Source organism: Equus asinus, chromosome 2 (genome assembly GCF_041296235.1).
Source record: "Equus asinus isolate D_3611 breed Donkey chromosome 2, EquAss-T2T_v2, whole genome shotgun sequence".
Taxonomy (NCBI): Eukaryota; Metazoa; Chordata; class Mammalia; order Perissodactyla; family Equidae; genus Equus; species Equus asinus.
Genome location: NC_091791.1, coordinates 175,171,710 through 175,178,419, shown reverse-complemented (window position 1 = coordinate 175,178,419; position 6,710 = coordinate 175,171,710). Strand labels below are relative to the sequence as shown.

The 6,710-nt window shown below is 38.2% G+C and overlaps 1 non-coding gene across 1 annotated transcript; it reads left to right on the top strand.

Annotated features, from left to right (window-relative positions):
• Positions 1–1,953: 1,953 nt before the first annotated feature.
• Positions 1,954–2,088, top strand: LOC123283633 (small nucleolar RNA SNORA1). The gene has a single exon (XR_006524309.1). It is a non-coding gene; the product is annotated as a small nucleolar RNA SNORA1 (small nucleolar RNA).
• Positions 2,089–6,710: the final 4,622 nt, after the last annotated feature.

Here is a 6,710-nt window from a genome sequence, read left to right as displayed (position 1 = left end):
AACACTAATGGTTTTCTGGAAGCTGAAGCAACCTTGAACTTCTGGAATAAAACCTACTTCATAATGTATTATTCTTCTGTATACTGCTTTTAGTAATTTGCTAGCATTTTGTTTATAAACATTAATAAACACTATAGGTCTAGAAATCGTCTTTTTGTACGTTACTCTTTTTCAGTTTTGATATTGGAGAATAGCGTCTCATTGAATGAGTGTGGGAGGTTTCCATTTTTTTGGTACTCTGTAAGAATTTATGTAATCTAGTAATAGTCTGTTCCTTGCAGTCTTGGTCCCTGCATTTTTTTTTTTTAAAGAAGTAGTTTTGTATTTTATTATCTTCTGTCTACCATTCTCAGAATTAAGTTTATAATCTTGCAATAGTGAGCCTATCTCAATTTAAAATATAGGTGTGTTATCCTCTTCAATCTCTCTCGGAAACATTATGAAAAGACTTCAGAGTTACCAGTTGTCTCCTCTAACAGCACTATTTCATTTGATGTGGAGTTCAAGTCTTTGCTGTCTTGACCGCGTTGACTTTAGTTTCTCTCTTGCTGGTGGTTTTCCTCAAATGCCTGCCAATTCTTTGTTATCTCTTTTCATGTGTAAATGAGGTTCTAGGTTGAGCAGTCCTGGTATCTGAAACAGAGTTTCAAGATATCTGCAGACAGCAAAAAGTTGCTAATGGCATCGGAAAGCCCTTCTCATCACTTCACACTTTTCACTCCCTACCCATGAGAACAAGCAGGCCTAGGACGGTTACAGTGAAGATTAGAGTGGATAAAAAAATGATCCCTTCTTCCTAGTCCAAAAATATTCATTCTTAAGGATGAGAGTAAATAGTGGGGAACTATCTATAGTATCTGTGTGTGATACTGAAACTTATACAATTACAAAAGTGTAAGTTAACACTCACTTTACTTTTTGTTCAATGATTCAGACACAACAGGGGTTCTATTTGTCTTTGAATACATATGGAGAAGAATTTTCCATTTAGGTTGACATATCCAAACCCAGGCTCCTGCTCATAGAAAAGGAGTTAGGTGGTTTCCAAATCCTCTCTCTCTCTCTCTTTTTTTTTTTGACAAGGAAGTTTGGCCCTGAGCTAACATCTGTTGCCAATCTACCTCTTTTTTTTCTTTTTCTCCCCAAAGTCCAAATACATAGTTGTATATCCTAGATGCAAGTCATTCTTGTTCTTCTATGTGGGATGCCACCACAGCATGGCTTGATGAGCAGTGTGTAGGTCTGTGCCCAGGACCTGAACCAGTGAACCCTGGGTCACTGAAGCGAAATGCACAAACTTAACCATTCAGCCCCAGGGCTGGACCCTCAAATAATTAAGTTTTGAAATTACATGTGTACAGACTAAGACTCAAGAGATAAATTTATATAAACAATGGTTAATTTACATGGTTTAGCTTGAGAATTCTGTTCAATTTCACCTATTCTTTAGATTTTTAACTTTATTTTATATCTGAGTTCAGAACTACTCTATCTTAAACTCATGTCTTACATGGGCATTCCTACTTGGAGAGAGAATGAGGCTCAAGTGGACCCTGCAGCTTAAGTAATGCATTAACATATATTAAAGCAACAGATGCTTTCACTGCCATCTTGAAAGGTACAAAGGGTCTGAGCCTAGAAGAGGACAGGAGAAGTGACACAGCCAGGATGTTTCAGTGGAGAAGGCAGGCATAGCCATCAAAGTCCTTGTAGACTGGGATGGGGGCAGGAATAAGAGGGAGACCTGAGGGGGCCTGGGGAGGAAGCCTGGTCAACCAGTGAATTCCTTCTCTGAAAAGATCCTTGCATCCTTGCTGTCTTTGCCCTGGTTCACTCTCTCATTTTCTCTCTGTCCAGATTATCACTATTGTTTCCTGATTAGTCCTCTTGACTAAAGTCTCCATTCTATTCCTACCCATCCTCCATGTTATCTTTCTAAAACATAAACTTGAAAGCCTCATTCCAGATGAAAGTGGGCACTGTTGTTCATGGCATCCAGAAATTATTAATGTAGCTATATTGAGACACAAGTTATGCTTCCATCACAGTAGGTTTGTTCCAGTGGTGACAGTGAAACCTGTAACATTTTTTGCTAGGCTCATGAGTGAAAATTGACTGTAACAAAACTTTTTAATATTAGAAATGACTAAAGAATAATATATTTTAGATAATCTGCCAATATAGCAATGTACTTCCCACAATTTAACTTCTAGGGCCTTAAAGTTAATTGGTTGAAGAAACTGGATCCCAAAGATCACAGGTGGGAAATTTTTAAAGTATGTCATATATTCAAGTGGAGACCAAAGAAGCCCATCTGAAAGAATTGTGAACTGATGGACGTGACAACTGTGGATTGAGCAACATTTCTTTTCGAAAGGACTGTCTTGAAGATTATGACTCAAACTTTGGAGGAACTAAGATGATAGGCAGTGGAAGGAGTCACAACATGTGAAATTACTTAAATAAAAATTTATTGACTTTAAATAACTTTGCCTATGTTACATATAATACAAAAAAACCCCTAGGGCCAACCTGGTGGTGAAGTGGTTAAGTTCTGCATGCTCTGCTTCATTGGTCTGGGTTCATGGATTTGAATCCTGGGCATGGACCTACACCACTCAATAAGCCATGCTGTGGCAGCATCCCACATACAAAAGTGGAGGAGGATTGGCATGGATGTTAGTCAGGGCCAGTCATCCTCGAGTGAACAGAGGAGGATTTGCGAGAGATGTTAGCTAAGTTCCTCACAAAAAAAACCCAAAAAACTCCCACAAACCTTTTACACTTTTGGTAGGGAACATAAATAAATAAATAAATAAAACACAAACTTGAGCCATCATTTCTCTTCTTAAAAACCTTCAATCGGGGCTGGCCCCGTGGCCGAGTGGTTAAGTTCGCGCGCACCGCTGCAAGCGGCCCAGTGTTTCGTTGGTTCGAATCCTGGGCGTGGACATGGCACTGCTCATCAGACCACGCTGAGGCAGCGTCCCACATGCCACAACTAGAAGGACCCACAATGAAGAATATACAACTATGTACGGGGGGCTTTGGGGAAAAAAGGAAAAAATAAAATCTTAAAAAAAAAAAAAACCTTCAATGACTCCCTATTACTACAGAATAATGTACAAATTCTTTGGAGTGACATTCAAGGCCATTCCTTCCCCCTCATTCTACCTTTTTGCAGTGTGTTTTGGTATTTTGGAGCTCAGCCTCTCAACTGTCTGGTTTCAAATCTTGACTCTACCACTCACCTTGTTGCATGACTTTGGGTGAGATATCACACCTTTCTCCGTCTCAGTTTCCTCTTCCAAAATGATAATCATCCCAACTTTGCATGGGATTCTTGTCCAGGGTAATTGAATTAATACATGTAAAGTGCTTAGAAGTGGTGCGTGGTTGGCACTCAATAAGTGTTAGCAATTGTTACTAATATCACATTACACCAATCCCCTCCATGTAATTTATATTACATTGAAGTATTCACCCTTCCCAAAAAGAACTAGGTAGGCACTCTCCATCCTCCCAGTGCCACAATTTTTCTTATCCTATCCTGGAAGCTGCAAATTTAAGTATTTTCAGGCATCTGGTGAAACAGGGAGGGGAATTGGACAGCATATGCCCTTTCCCCATAAAGGCATGCACATTAAAATGTATATTTTTACTACTGTGCTGACCAAAGGAACCATATCTGGTTCCTCCTCTACTTTTATGGAAAATTACCATCTAGCACCCAAGGCCAACAGCAAGCCTTATTTCTTCCATTGACTTCTGTGACTTCCTTCTTCCTTTGCACTCACATAGTCTGTCTTCATGCTCCCATTATAATGTTTATCATGTTATAATTTAGTTACCTAGATAATTGTCTGCCTGCTTAAATTTTTTAGTTCTCTGAGAGTAAGCAAAATGGCTTGTTATTTTTTATTTTCCAATCTCTAGCTAGTCTTTATTACGTTTTTTTTTGAATGAATGGTAATAGAATCCGGGATACATGCAAATACGGAAAACCACCTTGAGTAGGGTTGAAAAAGGTTAAGAAGCCAAACTGGCGAGGCAGTGAAGGCAAATCTGAACTATTCCCCATGTTTGTATTGGCTCTGACTAGAATCTCACTCACAGATTGTCACCCTACACTGTCTCTGGGCAAATGTTATCAATGGCACCACTTTTGAGCTTCTGCCAATTCAAAAACACAAGCAATTAAAAGGTGCTTTGATAAAGTAATAGACTTTTATTTCCCAATGGAGGTTGGCTCATTTCTACATAGAAATTACTAAGAATCATCAAAATTATTGATAGAAAACACTCAATAAAAGAATAGTCATTTTTCAGATGTGTTAAAGATGGTAATTTCCTTCTCTGCTTCTTTAATAGTTTTTGTAAAACAAAATGGCTGAAAACTGAAATGCCAATAATTTGTTTAATTGAAATGCATCTGTCCTTTATATACAACAAACAAACAAATGAACCAAAGCCAAACAAACAGATCTCTCTTCCCCACAAACACACAAGAAAAGAAAACCAAACAAACTAAAGCCGAAATCATCAACAGGAAGGGACATGGTAAGTGTCTGGAATTTGCAACCTCTGCTGGACTCTTCAGTCCCCTTGCTAGTTCAGGAGCACCAGAAGCAGTTCTCACCTACCCACTGCCCAGTCCTTGTGACTCACCACCAGCTTTGTAGGGAGCCTTCACTTCTTTCTTAGGTGTATTAATCAGCTTGGGCTGCCATAACAGAATATCATAGACTGGGTGGCTTACACAATAGAAATTCATTTTCTCACAGTTCTGGTTGCTGGAAAGTTCACAATCAGAGTCTGGTAGGATTCACTTTCTGGTGAAGGCTCCCTTCCTGGCTTCCAGATGGCTGCCATCTTCTCGTGTGCTCACGTGACTTCTTTGTGTAACCATGGAAAGAGGGAGAGAGATCTCTCTTTTCCTCTTCTTATAAGGCCACAAATCCTATCTGATGAGGGCCCCACTCTTAGGAGCTCAGTTAGCCTTAAGTACCTCCTAAAGGCCCTATCTCCAACTACGGTCACACTGGGGGTTACGGTTTCAACATGTGAATTTTGCAGGGGACACAATTCAGTCCATAGCACTGGGTTAATATCCTCTTAACCACTTGCTTTGAGTGCCAATTTGCAAAGTCATTCTCTTCTCTTTTGATCAAAAGACCTTTTTTTGATTAATTTTATCATAAGTACTGAGTTTTATCTTTTGAACCTCTTTAAACATGTTATTTCTCACTTTAAAGAATTTAGTGAGCTTTGATTATTATTGGGGGAAGGTCTCAAAGAATAAAATGTCTTTCAAGTTCTTAAGAGCATCAATAAAGGAAGAAAAATGAATATTGCAAAGACCTTCTTTCTCAAACTATTTTAAACAATGTATTTACTCATGTTGATATGACCTCAATGAAAAAACAAAATCCCAGGGTTTATTTGTGATCACAATCAACATTAAAAATAGCACCAACAACTTTTTCACTGACTCTCCTTAGCCCAAATTCTTAAGAACTCCAAATCGGATGCTATAAATATAATTCTGACTAAATAATTCAATTGATATACATAATGCAATAGATTAAGTAAAGAAGGGAAAGGAGATATTTTAAAATACATCTTTTTGGTGTTTCCAATAAAGCTCGATTTTTTCTCCCATCTCTCTGAAACACCCAGTCCTTCCTAGAAACGTTACTGTAATGATAGTACCTGCAGAGTGATACCACTACCAGACCTGGCTGTTTGTTTCTGAGTAAGAACAGCTGTGCGACAGACTGTCTGAACAGTCCCCGTTTCAGGATGCAGCTCGGATCTCTGACACTGAGGCAGCACCGCACCAGCTGGCTCTGCGCTCAGTGCCTTGCTATTCCTGGATGATTTACCTGTTCTCAACCCTGTCACCTTACTGTTTCTGCCATCTAATTAAAACCCATGTTACTGGATTCACTCCGCTACAAATTAGCAATGCTATCTGTGTTCTTTCTGAGCCTAAACTGGCCGTTTTTACTTTATGATACATGATTTATTTTTAAATTCATACAAGATGCTTGATTATTTATTTGTGGTATATTTTAGCTCTCTTGTGGAGTCTCGATCAGAAATCCTCTTCTAATGTATTCATATAGAGTGAACATCTAAATTTCCTAATCAAAATCATGTCAGCAAAAGTAGAGCTGCTCTCATGATAACATTTTAGTCTAGAAAATGATTTTCCTTTAAAAGAGATTCAATGGACATGATGACATAAAAAGAGCAGCAAAATTACACACAATCAGTTCACATAATCAAAACAGCAATGTTTTGTATTCAGCAAGGATTTCTTTCTTACTATAATAAATGGAACAAAATAATCCTTTTGGAATTCTGCAACTGTGTTACGGCTACAAATGCAACACTATTAGCATTCCACAGAATTAGGGACAAGCATTTTCGAAACTTTAGAGGAAAGGATCCCACTGAGACATAGTCCCTAAATATACATTTGGATAATATTTCATCACTACAACTTATGTTCTGCTTTCAGTTTAATTCCATTAGGAGCTCACTATTAATACCAAGATTAGTCTATTTTTAAAACAGCCTAATTCATGCAAATATTCAGTTCAAATGCCTGCATTTTAATCACAATTTCCTGGAAAAGAAATATTCTATTATCCTAACATATACGTTGGAAGTGTATAGTATCTATGGAGCCTTTCTAGATCTAT